Genomic DNA, 18,109 nt, shown 5'->3' with positions numbered 1-18,109 from the left:
TATCTATCTATCTATCTATCTATCTATCTATCTATCTATCTATCTATCTATCTATCTATCTATCTATCTATTTCTATTCCCTTCAACTATTTTCATACTGAGAAAACTTTCATCAGTTACAATTATTGTTTTTCCATGTAGGAATGTTAATAGTTCAACTTTGATAAGTTCTTTATGATTTCTTTTCCCTGTTTACCTTCTCATGCTTCTTGTATCTGAATGTCAAATTTTCTATTCAACTCTGGGTTTTTCATCAAGACTGCTTGAAAGTCCTCTATTCCACTGAATGACCATATTTTCCCCTGAAACACGATACTCAGTTTTGCTGGGTAGGTGATTCTTGGTTTTAATCCCAGCTCCTTTGACCTCCGGAATATCACATTCCAAGCCCTTTGATCCCTCAGCATAGAAGCTGCCAGATCCTGAGTTATCTTGATTGTGTTTCCACAATATTCAAATTGTTTCTTCCTGGCTGCTTGTAATATTCTCTCCTTGATCTGGGAATTTCGGAACCTGGCTATAATATTCCTAGGAGTTTTCTTTTTGGTATCTTTTTCAGGAGGTGATTGGTGGATTCTTTCAACCTCTATTTTGCCCTCTGGTTCTAAAACATGAGGGCAATTTTCCTTGAGGATTTTCCTGGAGCATGATTTCTAGGTTCTTTCTTTGATCATGGCTTTCAGGTAGTCCAATAATTTTTAAATTATCTCTCCTGGATCTATTTTCCAGGTCATTGGTTTTTCCCATGAGATATTTCACATTGCCTTCTATTCTTTCATTTGTTTGGATCTGTTTAACAACATCTTGATTTCTCATAAAGTTATTAGCTTCTATTTGCTCCCATCTAATTCTGAAGGAATGATTCTCCTCATTGAGCTTTTGAGATTCTTTTTCCATCTGGCAAATTTGGCTTTTTAAGGCATTCTTCTCCTCATTGCCTTTTTGATCCTCCTTTGCCATTTGAGTTAGTCTATTTTTTAAGGTATGATTTTCCTCAGTCAAGCTGTTGACTCTCATTTCGTTATTTTCTTGCATCATTCTCATTTCTCTTCCCAATTTTTCCTCCACTTCTCTTATCTGCTTCTTAAGGTCCTCTATGGCCTGTAACCAGCTCGTATTTTCCTTTGAAGATTTTGGTGTAGGAGTTCTGACTTCACTGTCTTCCTCCTGTTCCATGCTTTGATCCTTTTTGTCCCCAAAATAGGGGTCCAATGTTGGGCTCTGTTTGCTTTGTTTCCTTTGCCTGGTCACATTGCCACTCAATTACTTGACTTTTGGGCTTTTTGCCAGAGTAGGACTCTGCTGTCAGACAAGGGAGCTTCATACCAAATGCTGGGGTTTTCTCAGCTGCCGGAGGTATTAGTTGGGTGCCCTTGCTGAAGCCACCACATGCTCTGGCAAACTGGACACACATCCCAGGACATCCACCCTAGACCACAATCCAGATCCAAGCAGGTTAAAGCCAGAGTGATTACCCCTCAGACTGGTCTCCTGGTCCCCCTACGCTCTGCAGGCCAGGAGCTGAAGCTGCCATGTGGGGGTGGCTGCACAGCCACAGCTCCTCAGCGGCTTCTCACCCCGGGGGCAAAAGCTGACACACTCCAACTACTGGGTCCCAAAGTCCACAGGGCACTGACATCTCACTTTATCCTTAGCATCTATGTGTTGATAATTCTGGAAATGGCCACAGCTGCTGCTGTTCTGGAGTCCCTCTAGCCTGTGGCTGGTCAGGCCCACCCTGGGGCTAAAACCTTGGTGTGGAGCTGGGCTTGGCTCCCAGAGAGCTGAGCTGGCCGATTCCTGCTGGCCTGCCGGGCTGTCTTCAGGGGAGGTTAGCTTCTCTGTGTCATTTTGTAGGTTCTGTAGCTCCAAAGTTTGTTTAGAGTCCCCTTTTACATGAATTGGGGAAGGTGGAAGCCGGAGCCGCATGGAGGACCTGCTTCTACTCTGCCATCTTGACTCCGCACCCCCCTCTGGTCTTATTTTTACCTTTGACTGGAAAAGTTTAGAGTATTGAGGCAAGTCTATCCTAAGTTGATTTTCCATTGAATCAGATTCTGACCGTCATAGAGGAAGGGTATACACGTACAACAAGCTCGTACTCGAGTACATATGTATCACCATCTGCATAAGTATATTGTGCACATACATACATATGTACACATAGACACACAGACACACATACACACATACCCCTCCTGAATGGGCCTCAGAATTTTAAATTCTTTTTCTAAATTTATTAATTCCACAGTTTTTTTTTAGTACCTAATATGTGTAGCTCCCTTTATGTGCTAGATGCATTAGAAGAAATAAAGGTGAAGATGATATTTTTTGTTTGCCCTCAGGTAGTTCTCAGTTGGATAGGGTGGTTGAGGCCTATATACCTTTATTATAAGTAACAAGGCTGTATGTGCTAAGTGCCATAGAGACGTGTGAACAGTGTACTGAAGAGTTCTAGAGGAAAGGAAGAGAGCTTTTGACTATGATGGACAGACAAGGCTTATTGGAAGAGCCAGGTCTTGAGGTATTGGTTGGATTTCCCTAGATATGGTTAGGGTTGGGAAAAGAGATTACACGTGGAAGCAATGATATGAAGTATTGGGAAGGCAAGAAAATGCAAAGAGTGTTTGGAAAATGGTGAGTAGTGTATTTGGACTGCACTTAAGCAAATACACAGGTGAATAGTGAAGGTCAAAGCTGGAAGGGTAGGTTGGTTCCACATTGTGGGATGGGCTAAATGCCATCATGAGGTTAGACTTTTGTCAGGAGATCATAGTTTTGGAAAGGTATTTTTCTTTCTAATCAACAAGCCTGTCTTTGGCATCTCCTATGTGTTAGGCATCATGTGGTTTTTGAGCAGCAGAATGGTGTGACCACAGCTGTAATTCAGGAAGTTTAATCTGGTGGCAATGCTCATTGATATGGAGAGAGACTTAGTGTAGGCCCATAAATGGGAGACAGTTATAAAAATTGAGGTAAGAGGTGATAAATTAGGATGACAGCAGTAGGAATGCAAAGAAAGTCATGGACTTTAGGGATATTGTGGATTCATATCCCCAATCCATGGACATACGCCCACAACATCCCTGAAGTCCATGACTTTCTTTGCACTTGGTCTTGGAAAGTGCACTTTGGATTTGGCTTCTATTAAATATGGGGAATAGTGGGAGTTGAAGATGATTCTAGAGTTTAGCTATAATATAGTGGCATGTGAATTACTCGGGACAAGTAGTATTTTGGGGTTTCAGTTTTTGGCAACACTGGTGATAAGTATGTGCTTTTAATGAGTTTGGGCTGACTCAATTTTGGCTGACCTTGATCAGATAAACCTGGATTAAGCTTTTTTATTTTTGCATTCGAGTTAGTTCTCTGTTAGTCAAGTATAAGACTTTGTGCCATGTCCACATGTTTCATTGTTCTTTTGTGTTTTTAATCCTTTGGTTCTTAACAATAGATATTACTTCAAGGAAACAAAGAGCATAAGTCCGTGTCTGTTAGAGTTATTATAAAGGCTATTGGTCTGGAGAAGTTTACCCTTTCAAGGATAATTCAAGTCCCAAATGAAACAAGTCAGTCACATGAAGCACAAAAAAAAAAATGAAAATAAAAAGTAATTCCAAGAACGGACAAAATCTTGTGCCAAACAACCTAATTAATCCTTAGAAAACAAAGATTTTCAGAGAGACCTGTCAACTGTATGAGTTGTTACTGCTTCCTTTACAGTGTCATGTCTTCCAAATCTGGAAGAACAGTAAGAAGATCAGTAAAGTTGCTAATCAGTGCTATAAAGAAAAAATGCTTGTCCCAAGCAAGAAATTATAATGACTAGAGTACTGAACATTGGGGAAAATTGTTGTTATTATTATAATTTTTTACTGCTGAAACTTACTATCTCAAGACTATTCAAAACCATTACCAGAATAAGTCAAGGTGAGACTGTAAGATTTGGACAGAAACACATATTTTGGGAATTTTTTAAGAACTTCCAGTAGGTCTGGGAGTCTTGTCTCCATTGAGAGAATAATGAACTCTGAAAAATATATTGATATATATATTTTTTCTTTTTCTGGAGGGCAATTGGGGTTAAGTAACTTGCCCAAGGTTACACGGCTAGTTTTTTTTGTGTGGGTGTTAAGTGTCTGAGGCCAGAACCGACTCAGGTCCTCCTGACTCCAGGGCCAGTGCTTTACTCACTGTGCCACCTAGCCGCCCCTAATCTATGGATATATTGAAAAGCAGAATTGGTGCATCAGGAAAAGTTTAGAAAGTTTTCTAGGAGATAGATATAAATAAATGTACTTCAATGGCCTGGGAACTCGCCTTATTGAAATATTGCTGAAAAGCTACAATTGAGAATTCTGGCTATGATGGCTGTCTGATGGAGGAAGGAAATCTAGCATCCCCCAGACCTTCTCCAGTAAAAAAAAAATCAAAATTTTAAACTGCCTGAATAATGATCAAGGAATCAAATTAGAAATTGTAGTGATTTCTTCTACCCTAGAAATGCACAAAAATTTAGCCTCTAGCAAAGTCAGTCCCAGTGCAGGTCAAAAAGCCATTTCCCATTGCTGCCAGATGGGCCGGAGACACATGGAGCCTGAAGGGTTCTCTGTCAAAAGAGTGTAAGAGCAGAGAAAGCCTCAGGTTGCTCAGAAGCCCATAATGAGGAATTTGAAACTCTGGGAGCAGCTTGGGTACAGTGGTGACCAGTGAGAGCTCAATTTGAACTGGATTTCCTTCTATATTCGATGATCCTAGAATCCTGTCCTGAGACACCATGGGAGGCCAAGATGAATTAGTGCTATGAAGATGAAAGATCTGGAAGTGTGTGGGAGGGGGTAAGAATAGATTGGGGGATGGAGAATGAGGGGAACCTTAGCCACTGGAGGTGGAAGCTAGTGCAGGAATCCAGGTGACCCAAGGTAATACCAAGCAGAGTCAACCACTCCACCCAAAAATGCAGAAGAAGCCTCATACTAGCACAAAGCCTTATTTCAGAAATCATAACTAGAGAGATGAGTAAACTATAGAAAACTCTGACAAGCATAAAAATTATTGCTAATCTAGAAATATCAACAAAGAAAGAATAGCTTCTGTATAATAACTGCAAGCAGAAAAAAAGAAAATATGAATTTTCCACAAGGGACCTATAGCTAGAAAAAATGAAGCAAGATAAAAATTAAAAGTTCTGGAAGAAAGAATTGGAAGGAGAATAGTTTAGAAGACAAAGTATTAAGCCTTACATAAGTAGGATTCCCTGAAAACTAAATTAGACCAAACAATTCAATGACTGTGAGCAGGCAAGAAATATTAGAACAAAAAACAAAAGAAAAAATAAGCTATATAATAAGAAAAACAACTTTCTTGGAAAACTGGCTAAGGAATGACAATTTAAGAATCATTGGATTTCCTGGAAAACATGATTTATTAAAAAGTCACCCTCAGGATCACACATGAACTGGTAGCTTCTACTAAAAATGAGAGAAGTTACAAAAGACAAAGATATAGGCTTAAATCCAAGAATAACTTTGCTTTGCAAAGCTGAGTATAATCCATTAATTTTTTTTATCTCAAAATTTCATTTTGTATTTTTCAATTAACAAGCATTTAAAAAAATAATCTTTTCCTCTACTCTGCTGTTGAGCAGTTAAAAAAAAAAAAGCACCCAATACATAGAGTAGGAACTTTGGAAGAGAAATGCATGAGTCAAGAGAAACCTAGCAAGGTAAATATATTCAAGCAATCTGAAGGGGATCTATGGTAATGTAGTGTTAACATTCTAAAGAGGGAAAAGAAGCAAATATACCTTCATGAAGTTATTGTCTTCAAAGAGTATTGAGGGAGTTAAATGAGAAATACAGAAGACCAGAGAATGGATTGGTTTTGTTTTGAGGGAGAAGAAAAGGGAAGATAAAAAGAATATATTAGTGGAGAAAGGAAGATGAATGGGTTTGAAACAACTGAGTTGTGAAGGAAGCAGTAGTGAAACCAAGAGTCAGACAAATCACATTCTTATCTGAAATGGACAAAGAAGGGTTGAACCCACTTAAGCATGCAGTTTGTTGTAGAAACACATTAAATGCAATGGGGAAATGAACACAGATTGAGGTAGGGTTTAAGAGGGACAGCAATGCCTGGAAGCACTGGGAGCAGTAAAATAAACCTTTTTTTTTTTTTAATTTTTCCCTCCCTCCTATCCCATCTCCCACTTGTTCTATTCTCTACTTTGATCCCATCCCTTTTCAAAAGTGGGTGCTTCCAACTTCCTTCCCCCCCAGCCTGCCCTCCCTTCCATCATCCCCCCTCTCATCCCCTCCCCTCCCCTATTCTCCTGGAGGGTGAGATACCCTATTTAGTGTGTATTTCACTCCCTCCTCAAGCCAGATTCAATGGGAATAAGGTTGACCCATTCCCTTTTGCCTTCCTATTCCTCCCCTCCATTGTAACCATTTTCCCTTGCCTCTTCTGTATGAGATAGTTTACCCCAATCTGTCTCTCCCCATCTCCTCTCATTATATTCCTCTCACCTCTTAATTTCACCTTTTAAGTATCATCCCTTTCTGTTAAATTGGTCCTGTGCCCTCTATCTATGTATACCTGTAAACATATATACACACATTCACATATGTATTCAAATGCCCATATACCCTCCTATATAGACATATATATTTCTATTCTCTTCAACTATTTTCATACTGAGAAAACTTTCATCAGTTACAATTATTGTTTTTCCATGTAGGATTGTTAATAGTTCAACTTTGATAAGTTCCTTATGATTTCTTTCCCCTGTTTAACTTCTCATGCTTCTTGTATGTGAATGTCAGATTTTCTATTCAACTCTGGTTTTTTTCAGCAAGAATGCTTGAAAGTCCTCTATTCCACTGAATGACCATATTTTCCCCCTGAAATGTGATACTCAGTTTTGCTGAGTAGGTGATTCTTGGTTTTAATCCCAGCTTCTTTGACTTCTGGAATATCACATTCCAAGCCCTTTGATCCCTCAGTGTAGAAGTCGCTAGATCCTGGGTTATCCTGATTGTGTTTCCACAATATTCAAATTGTTTCTTCCTGGCTGCTTGTAATATTCTCTCCTTGATCTGGGAATTTCGGAACCTGGCTATAATATTCCTAGGAGTTTTCTTTTTGGGATCTTTTTCAGGAGGTGATTGGTGGATTCTTTCAACCTCTATTTTGCCCTCTGGCACTAAAACATCAGGGCAGTTTTTTTGAGAACTTCCTGGAGGATTATTTCTAGGTTCTTATTTTGGTCATGGCTTTCAGGTAGTCAAATAATTTTTAAATTATCACTCCTGGATCTATTTTCCAGGTCAGTGGTTTTTCTCATGAGATATTTCACATTGCCTTCTATTCTTTCATTTGTTTGGATCTGTTTAACAGCATCTTGATTTCTCATAAAGTCATTAGCTTCCATTTGCTCCAATCTAATTCTGAAGCAATGATTCTCCTCATTGAGCTTTTGAGATTGTTTTTCCATTTGGCAAATTCAGCTTTTTAAGGCATTCTTCTCCTCATTGCCTTTTTGAGCCTCCTTTGCCATTTGAGTCAGTCTGTTTTTTAAGGTGTGATTTTCCTCAGTCAGGCAGTTTCCTCTCATTTCACAATTTTCTTATATTGTTCTCATTTCTCTTCCAGATTTTTTCTCCACTTCTCTTATCTGCTTCTTAAGGTCCTCTATGGCCTGTAACCAGCTTGTATTTTCCTTTGAAGCTTTTGGTGCAGGAGTTCTGACTTCATTGTTTTCCTCCTGTTCCATGCTTAGCTCCTTTTTGTCCCCAAAATAGGAGTGTAACATTCGAATCTTCTGTCTGCTTAGTTTCCTTTGCCTGCTCATTTTGCCACTCAATTACTTGAATTTTGGGCTTTTTGCCACAGTAGGACTCTGCCACCAGACAGGGGAGCTTTCATCCCAAACACTGGGGTTTTCTCAGCTGCCAGAGATATTAGATGGGTCACACACCCCAGAACCTCCACCCTAGACTGCAATCCAGATCCAAGCAGGTTAAAGCAAGAGCGATGACCCCTCAGACTGGTGCTTGGTCCCCCTACACTCTGCAGGCCAGGAGCTGAAGCCGCCACGTGGGGCTGGCAGGCTGTGCTGGCTCTCAGCAGCTTCTCTCCCCGGGGTAAAAGCCACGCACTCCCACTTACTGCGTCCCAAAGTCCAGACTGCACTGGCCTCTCACCTTGTCCTTCGCATCTATGTATGGACAAATCTGGAAACAGCCCCAGCTGCTGCTGATCTGGAGTCCCTCTGGCTGGAGGCTGGTCAGGCCCGCCCTGGGGCTAAAGCCTGGCCCTGGGGCTGGGCTCGGCTCCCAGAGCGCTGCGCTGGCCGATTCCTGCCGGCCTGCCGGGCTGTTCTCAGCGGGAGGTGAGCTTCTCTGTGTCATTTTGTGGGTTCTGCAGCTCCAAAGTTTGTTTAGAGTCCCCTTTTTACATGGATTGGGGGGGGGGTGGAAGCTGGAGCTGCGGGAAGGTCGTGCTTCTACTCCGCCATCTTGGCTCCGCCCCAAAGTAAACCTGATCCTAAAGTGGTGATTAGAAGGAAAGAAAAGATCTAGAATCTTAGGGTGTGCTCATCAGTTGTGGAGTGGTTGAACAAATTGTGAAATATGAATGCAATGGAGTATGTTTGTGCCAAAAGAAGTGATTTCAGAGAATGCTGGGTAGTTTGAGGCGATGCAGGATGCAGTGAGCAGAAGCAGGAGGACAATGTATACAAAGATGATACCATCGTTAAGAAAAACAGCTTTGAAAGACTTGAGAACTTTGATCAATGCAATGACCAGCCATATTTCCAGAGGACTATGGTGAAACAGGTTTCTACCTCCTGGCAGAGAGGTGGGTGATGGTGCAGAAATAAACATACATTTTTGGACAAGGGAACTGTGTAGATTTTTCTTAATTTACCATGATTATTTGTCACAAGGCTTCCCTCCCTTTTGTTTTTAACGAAAAGGGGACCTAGGAATAGTGATGCAAAAAATAAAAACACAGTCACTGAACCTTTCTTTTAATGTCAGAAGGAAACAGAAAGACATTCAGATGGAAGCACAGGGGTGGCTTGGTGGCACAGTGAATAGAGCACTAGCCCCGGTGTCAGGGGGCCCTGAGTTCAAATCTAGCCTCAGACACTTAATAGTTACTAGCTGTGTGACCTTGGGCAAATCACTTAACCCCATTTGCCCTGCCTTCTCCCCTTCAAAAAGCAAAAATCCCCAAAACAAAACAAGAGATGCAAGCATAGATGAGGAGAAGAGTTTTTAAACTAATGTGTAAATCTATTCTATATTTTATTTTTAAAAGGAAGTGGTATGAAATGGAGATTTATAGTTTCATTTGTAGTCTTCCATATTCTTTCATGGATGTAGAAATGTTCTTTTTTGATATGTAAGTTTAGAATAAAAATAAAATTAAAAAGATAAAAATGTCATAGGGGACTCCCTTATGAATCTATATGAATATAATTTCGATGAATAAGTTTAACAAATTTTTGTTAAACACCTACTATGTGCAATATGCTGTGCTAGACTGATACAAAAATGAAATAATTCTTGATTTTAAAAAAGCAAAAAAGAAAAAGAAAGAAAAAAGTAAAAGAAAACTCTGTGACTATAATAAAAACTAGATATACAAAAAATGGACTGCTCATTAAAAATGTGCCTGATATCCAATGTAATAAGAGTGGTTTTATGATGAAGATTTGAGAATATTTGTCAAAATCTTGTCAACTCAATGTTAAATAATGTAAATGAGTGATTGTAGCAAAAGGGGGAAATATTGTATATTAAATTATTTTAAAATTAATTTAAAATTAATAAATTTAGTTATTTTATTTTGTTCCAGTTAATTTGAATATCATTGTACAGAAGGGTCATAAGATTTGGAGCTGGAACGGGATTTAGAGACTATCTGGTCTAAATTTCTCCTATACAGTTGAGGAAACTGAGGCCCAGAGAGTGAATTGACTTTTCTAAGAAAGTAAGAAGTAGAGCTGGGACTCATTGCCAGCATGCTACCAGCTCAAGGAAATGTATGTGCTGATTTGTTTCCTGCTTATTCCAACCATATCACTTTCCGGAATTTAAAGCTATGTAGCTTCATAGTGACTTCACTGGGGGAGAAAATGATGTTGTCTGGGTAGAGTGGTGGTGGTGGTGGTGGTGGGGTAAGGAAAGCGGGTCCTTAGGTTGCTTCCTCCATCTTCTATATTATCTCTCAACTCTTAGGAGTGTCATATCTTCATATCTATCCTTGCAATTTTTTAGAATTATATTCTAGTTCCCAAAGTTAGGTGATGAAATGTTTAAAAATCTATGCATATGTTAAATTCAAAAGTATATGGAACAGATTATGTTGATCCACAGACATATTTCTGTTTTCTAGGTTCTTTTTTTTTCCCTAAAGTTGTTTAAGTTTATAACAAAAACTATTATATGTGTAAGAAAATATGCATACATCAAAGGAAGGTATTTGATTTTTCAAATATTAAATAATTTTCAGTAACAGGTTCATAGCTGTAAAGCTAGAAAGGACCTAAATCTGTCTACTCCAACCTCTTCATTTTACAGATGAGGTATCTCAAACCCAACAAAGGGAAAGGACTTATCCAAGGTCACACAGGTAGCAAGGGGTTTGAACTCAGGTCTTTGACTTCATGATCATCTCTTTTTTCACTACAGTATTTTAAATCATGAAGATGATTTAGCCATCAGCATATAGAATTAGATGCAGATAATGAATGTTATATTTCCCTGAAATTAAAAAATACCACTGGATATTTGTGATCTGAATTTGTCTTAAGAGATCGAGTTTAAATTTCCAGGACACTGTATTTGGAATCAGTGGCTAGAAGCCCTGGGTTCTAGTTCTATCTCTTATGTTAATTCATTGTGTTACCATGGGTAAGTCATTCTCCACTCCCCACCCCCCTCGGGTCTATTTATAAAACAAGAAGATTAGAGTGGTTGGTCGCTATGGTATTTTTCACTTCTGCCATTCTGTTTTCAGGTTCTTTTAGCTCCGATAGCTTATGCTCCAAGACCCTTCTAGCTTTAATATTAACCACTAACATTTCTGTAATAGTTTCATATTACCAAATATTTTTTTTTCTGCCAGCTTTCTGGAAGAGGGGTAGTATCAGTATTATTAGCTCTCTTTTATAGATGAGAAAACTTAGGCTCAGAGAGTTTAAGGGACTTGCCCATGATCACACAGCTAGCACCAGAACTGAAATGGAACTCTGAGCCCAAGGTCCTGCCTTTCTGATATTCTGTCCTAAGGCTCCTCCCAGCCCTGTCAATCTGGTTTTAGATGCCCCTTCTAGATTGAAGTAGGGAATGCCAGTATTATTGTTCCCATTTTACAGATGATGCAACTGAGATTCAGAGAAGCTAAGTGAATTGGCCATTGCTACAAAACCAGTAGGTAGAATTTGAAAGTCTCTTTCAGTTCTGACACAACTGGATAAGAGAAAGGACTCAGAAGAAGGTAACGAGGGAGATGGAAAGAATAAGCTAAAAAAGAAATGAAGAGTTAAAAATTTTTTGCTTTTCTTTTTCAATACAACAGCTAAAAACAGGAACAGGCAAGAAGAGAAAGGTGGCAAATGAATGTTATAGTGAGGGAGAAAGAAGAATCATGGAGAAGAAAAGGAAAAGAAAACAAATGAAAAGGAAGAAAGGCCAGAAGAGGAGCCTGAGGAAAGGATTTTCTAAAGGAAACACACACAGCATATAGGTTAGTGACACACATCTGTTTATACGTTTCTAAGGAAACATGCATTTGCCATGTAGGTTAGAAGTATGGTAGGTTAGAAACATGTAGATGCCATAAACATACAATGTTTACGTGTTTAATCTACCTGTCAAGCATCAATGATTAATTGTGTCATAATTAATCTCTTAAGTTCTTACTATGTATCCAGTCTTGTGTTAGATGCTTTGAGGAATACAAGAGCATAGGAGACAGAGTCATGACTTTCTGGTTGAATAGAAGAGATGGATATAGAGAAATAACTAGAAAACTGAAGAGAAAACATATGGTCAAAGACTGGCTAGTGTGGCACAGCCTATGAATACTATTAGAGTTCAGAGAGATTCAACCTCACCATGGCCAGTCCCTAGGAGACCCTCAATGCCCAGGTGAGCACAGAATAGTTTCATTGCTTTCTAGAATGGGGTCACATCTCAAGAGAGCTGGTAGAGTATTTTACAAGTTGCAAGTCTTATGGAATTTTTTGCTTCTTTTGCCTTATTGAAATAGCTCTATGTTCTAAATTGTTTTGAGATTCATTTTCCTGGAAGGTGTGTGATTTAGGATAGAGAGATTTTGTTATTAGAAGGTTCTAATTATAGGTGTCAGAGGCAGAACTAGAACTCCCCTTGCCTTTTCTGGTGGGGGGTGCACAGCAAGCTGCATACAACTACCATCAAAGCAACTTTTAAGACAAATTCAGGTTTTTTTCGGGGGGGGGTCAGAACAGAGCAGGGGTTGGGGCCGCCTATTTTACCCAATTATTCCTGTTAAATAGGTGTTGAGCTCAGTTGTTTCTAATTGTTGAAAGAGTGGGGGTGCCACCAGTACTCTCCAAATTTCAGCACCCAGGCCAAAAGCCTTCCGTGTCCCACCTTAGTTACAGTTTTGGTCAGAGGATCTGAATTTGAATTCTTGCTCTGCTCCTTAATAGCCGTGTGATCTTAAAATTATGTCCTCTCTCTGTCCCTCAGTTTCCTCGGCTGAAAAATGGTGGAGCTGGACCAGATGATTTCTGAGGTTCTCTTCAGGTCTAAATCCCTTCTCTGTCTTATTGTAAGCATCAATTTGTATAATTTAGCAGAAAACATTTTCTCATGTACATATTTCTGAAAAAGAGATTTTTCACAGGTTTATTTTTATGTTGTTCACGATGCTCTTAAATAATACATTAGTAAATTTTTTTATAAAGATAAAGCATCTATGGTATACAAAACTGGGCATGAATATTATTATTTTTGAAAAGTAAATTAATTTTTTTCAATTATCAATATTTATCTTCCATCTCTTCTATCTGCTCTCCACCACTGATAAAGAAAGAAAAGCAGCCCCGCCCCCCCTTTTTTCAACAGATAGGCACAGTTCAAGCAAAACATATTCTCTCGTTGATCGTGTCCAAAAAATAGACATCTCAGTCTGCAATGGGGTCTGTCACCTCTCTGCCAGGAGGTGGCTGGCATGTTTCATTATAAGTCCTCTAGAACTGTAATTAGTCATTGCATTTGTTGGAGTACTTAAGTCTTCAAGATTGTTTGTCTTTACCCTATTGACATTATTGTTATAAATTGTTCTCCTGGTCTGGTTCCCTCCACCGTGAATCAATCCTGCAGGCCTTCCTAGTGTCTACTCTGTGCATGATACTGTACTGTTGGGTAGGAGCAGAGCAGAGATGAGACCAGATTCTCTTGCAGTTCATAGTCTTGGTAGGGTAATCTTGCTCCATTTTACACCTCTCTTTTGAAATTTCAGTCTCTCCAACTCTACCAGCTTCTTTTCCCTTTGCTTACAAATACTAGGTCTTTACTATTCCACCTCTCTACCAGGGTCTCTGACTCCTCCCTGCTTCACCTCCTTTTCTACCCCCCCCCAAAAAAAACCCTTCATTTGTTTTAAAAATTGATTCAAAAGTGCTTTTGTATTGCTTTGTCTGGCCTCCCCCCCCCCAAAAAAAAAAAGACTAGATTCAGCTCTGCCACCCATAGTAACCTTCTAGTGACAAAGTCTTTAACCTTCACCCACACACCCAACAACAAACACACCCACCCACCCACCCTTCCTTCTATCCTCATATTCCTTCAAGCTACTTTTCTCTGCTGACTCATTCCTTACCCTCTTGATCTGGTTTCCACCCCCGTTAATCTAAAGAAACTGCTGTCTCTAACATTACCAGTGATCTCAGATGAATGCTGTGCTTGGGCTAGACTGCACTTATCTCCCAGTTACACAGCAAATTCCTATCATCTCTTATCTCAGTCACTTATACCCCAAATCTTAGATTCATCATTGGCTCCCCCTTCTTCCTCACTCCCCATCTCTAATTAGCCTCCAGTGTCTACAGAGTGTATTCTGCCATCTCTCCCATCCATCTCCTCCTTTATAGGGAATGATAATTCTTCGACTTTTTACCCACTTGTGAGGAAAGTGTTTTTTAGATCCAATGATTGCTGTGACTTAAACATACTTTATAAATCAAAAGAAGAAACAGTTTTTGTTCTTTGTTTTAAAGTCTGATTAAAAAAAATAGACTATTTTTGTGTTCTTAGGTAATGACCCCAATTTTCTTCCTGAAACAACGGGCTATCTTAAAGCCAATATCCTTTCATTGAGGAGTAGTTAGGTGTCATAGGGGATAGAGCATGGGGCCTGGAATCAGGAAGATTTGAGTTTCCTAAGTTCAATGGGGCTTCAGACATTTACTATCAATATGACCCTGGGCAAGTCACTTAACCTTGTTTATCTTAGTTTCTACATCTGCAAAATGAGCTGGAGAAGGAAATGGCAAACCATCCCAGTATCTTTTTGAAGAAAGTCCCAAATGGGGTCATGAAGAGTTGAACACAACTGCAATGACTGAACAACAGCAAAATCTTTCACTGTTATGTGACTGTAAGTTATGCAACAATATTGCAACCTCTGAAGAATTCAAATGGATGATTATTGGAAGAATAAAGAGGCACGTGGTGGCATGAACAGGCCCCAATACGTCATCAACAGGAAATTACGAGGCATGAGCGGTGTGAAGGACGTGAACAAAGAGATGCCTGATCTATGAAAAAGATGGCTCGCTTTTATGGAGAGAGTGAGGGAGGACCGATCTGTGGGATCCACCGACGTGCTGGAAATGTCGGGAAAACTGGAAGGCCCTCAACATTTCTGGTGCTAAATTTCCCAAGAGGACCAGTGACATCATGGGTGATGTGCTGACTCAGGTGTGAACTGTATTTAAGGTAGGCTGAGTTGTGTAAAGTCATCAGCTTCACCCTCTCCTCCTGAGTCATCAAAGTCCAGTGGCAAGACAAACGTCAAGACGACCGTTGATGGCTCATAACGAAGGGATGACCTTGGCATCTTCGATGTTTGACCAAGCTCTGCTTCATGAGCATTGGCATAAGTCGTCCTCTTCTGATGGGAGAAGTCTGTACATGCTTGGGGTAGACATCCTCCTAACTCATTCATGGGTTCGAGGCCTGCCAGTTGCCTTCAGCCTGGAAACATTTAGCTTGGCTGCTGAGAAGGTCTTAATGGGGTGTGGCCGCTATGCATGCTACAACTTCTTTGGAGCCTCTGGTGAGAGTTGGGTGACAGGTGGCTACTCAAGGTTGGATGAGCAGCCCTGAAAGGGCTCAGCAAGCCTTCCTACCAGAGCTGGTAGCCCTCCCTGAACACCTCCCCCCCACCCCAAACACACACACCAGAAGGTTGTGATGTGTACTGTTGGAGGAAATGTCTACATTCATGAGATCACAAATACTGGAAGATAAGGTCTCTTTGGGCCTTGAAATTTTGTCTTTTATTTTTAAAGGTTCATTTTATTTCTAACAGACCTTGGTTCTGTGTCCTATAGTCCAGCTTTGATCTTCTTTATTTTGCAGTCTAAGTTCCATTCTGGCACCGATAGTCTTTGTTCTATGCTTGGGGGCCTTCCAGCTTCTACACTCTACACATTATTCAGGAGAAAAGCATCCCATTCTATATAGTAATAATTCTAGTGATCAGAGTATGCAGAGAAAAGTAGGTAGTCATTTTTTTCTCAAACATAATAAAATCAATAAGTATTTATTAAGGACCTACTATATGCTAGGTACCATGTTAAGTGATGGCAGCACAAGTACAAAGACTGAAATCACTCTGACTTGTAAAGGACTTAAATTCTAATGGGGGAGACAATAAATGCATACTCAAATATACACAGCATAAATATAAAATGAATAAAAAAAGGGAATAAGCATTTATTAAGTGCCTGTTTGGTTCTGAGCACTGTACAACTGAGGTGGATGTTATTAATACCTCCATTTTACAGCTGAAGAAATGGAGGCAAGCAGAGGTAAAATGACGTATCCAACTTCACAAAACTGGTATCTGATGCTGGATTTGAACTCAGATCTTTCTGAATCCAGGCCTAGAATACTATTCACTGCAACATAAATACAAATATATACAAGGTTGTTAAAATCGAGGCAGTTTGGGAGGGAGAACATAGATAGTTGAGGGGAATTGGGAAAGTTTAGGTTGAATCTTAAAGGAAGAAATAATTTATGAGGTGGAGGTCAAGAGAAAGTGCTCTTCAGGAATGTGGGGTAAACTAGGCAAAGGCAGGGAGGTGGGAGATTGTGTGTCATGTATGAGGAGTGGAGAGAGGGGCAGCTTGGCAGAGGGTGAGACAGGGAGCGATGTCTACCTGGAATGACAGACTGGGGCCAGGCTGTGAATTTTACAAACTAAACAGAGGAATTTATATGTTATCCTAGAGGCAATAGAAAGCCACTGGAACTAATTATGTAGGCCAGATTTGCACTTAAGAAATAGTAACCAGGCTTTATGTAGAGCTTTAAGGTTGGTGAAACACATTATGTTATCTTGTTTGAACCTCACAACAACCGTGTGAGATGGGATGGCCTAGAGAGGTGAGAGACCAGGGTCAGGGGTGTCTATGTGGAGATTGGCAGTAATCGGGGAAGAGGCGATGATATCCGAATTACGGCTGTGGGTGGGTGAGTGGAGAGGAGGGATTGGATTGGAGGCTTGTTACAGAGCTAGAAACAGCAAGATTTGGCAGCTAATTGGATATTTAGGGCGAAGGAGAGTGAGATATTCAGAATAGTGCTGGAATTATGAATCTGGGAGACTGAGAATGATCATGATTTCAACAAAAATAGGTAAGTTTGGAAAAGGGGTGGGTTTGGGGTAAAATATAATGAGATTAGTTTTGGATAGGTTGAATCTGAGATGTTCCTGGGACATTCAATCTGGAATGTCTAATATATGTATATTTATATATAATCTATGTACATATACATATCTATTTTTCTGATGATATGTACATATCATTTGGTGTAGTTAGTGGATAGAGTTTAGGGCCTGGAGTCAGGAAGACCTGAGTTCAAATCCAACCTCAGATACTTACTAACCTTGTGACCTCGAGCAAGTCATCTTTAACCTCTGCCTACTCCAATTTCCTCATCTGTAAAATGAGGATAATAATAAATACTCACCTCAAGGACCAAATGAAATAATACTTGGAAAGCACTTAGCGCTGTGCCTGGTGCACAGTGAGCACTACATACATGTTAGCTATTATTATTTGCACACATACGTAAGATATGTGGAACACAGTGTAGCATGTACCACATATATACAGAATGCACACACATGTGTATACATGGCATATATTTACATATGTCGGTCATCTGCATTGACATGATAATTGAATTCATGGGAGCTGATGAGGTCACCAGGAGACAGAATACCTGAAGAAGAGACAAGGGTCTAGGACAGAACCATAGGTCACACTCATGGAGAAGGGGCAGGAAATGAATAAGCCACCAAAAGGTACTGAGGAGTGGTCAGACATGAAGGAGGAGAACCATGAAAACCTAGAGAAACAGATTTGCTGGGAGAAGAGGGTAGTCATAAGAGTCAGGTATGGCAGATAAATTGAGAAGAATGAGGATTGAGAAAAGACTAAAATTGGCAATTAAGATGTAAATGGTGACTTTGGAGAGAAAAATTTCAGTTGAGCGATGAGGTCAGAAGCTGGATTGCAAAGAGTTAAGAAATGAGTGAGAGAAGGGGAAGGAAGTAGAGTCCTGGAGTGCAAATAGTTTGAGAAAGAAAAAACAAAGGGTGGCTAGGTGGTTCAGTGAATAGAGCACCGGCCCTGGGGTCAGGAGGACCTGAGTTCAAATGCAGCATCACACACTTAACACTTACTAGCTGTGTGACCTTGGGCAAGTCACTTAACTCCAATTGCCCAGCCTTCCCCCCTGCAAAAAGACAGACAGACAGACAGAAAGAAAGAAAGAAAGAAAGAAAGAAAGAAAGAAAGAAAGAAAGA

At 40.0% G+C, this 18,109-nt stretch overlaps 1 long non-coding RNA gene across 2 annotated transcripts in view; it reads left to right on the top strand.

Annotated features, from left to right (window-relative positions):
- The window catches only part of LOC138172506 (uncharacterized), a 51,702-nt gene that overhangs the window by 18,485 nt on the left and 15,108 nt on the right, over positions 1 to 18,109 (top strand). The window contains exons 2-3 of one of the 2 annotated variants that reach the window (XR_011171138.1): positions 11,593 to 11,760; positions 12,750 to 12,831. This is a non-coding gene — a long non-coding RNA (uncharacterized lncRNA). Of the gene's footprint in view, positions 1 to 11,592; positions 11,761 to 12,749; positions 12,980 to 18,109 lie in introns of those variants that run through there. The other variant, XR_011171137.1, reaches the window with a different exon arrangement.

Source organism: Petaurus breviceps, unplaced genomic scaffold, assembly GCF_028583685.1.
Source record: "Petaurus breviceps papuanus isolate PSGF00001 unplaced genomic scaffold, PetGlider_PUasm1.0 551, whole genome shotgun sequence".
Lineage (NCBI taxonomy): Eukaryota > Metazoa > Chordata > Mammalia > Diprotodontia > Petauridae > Petaurus > Petaurus breviceps.
The sequence above is the reverse complement of the archived record's forward strand: the minus strand, read 5'-3'. Positions and strand labels throughout refer to the sequence as shown.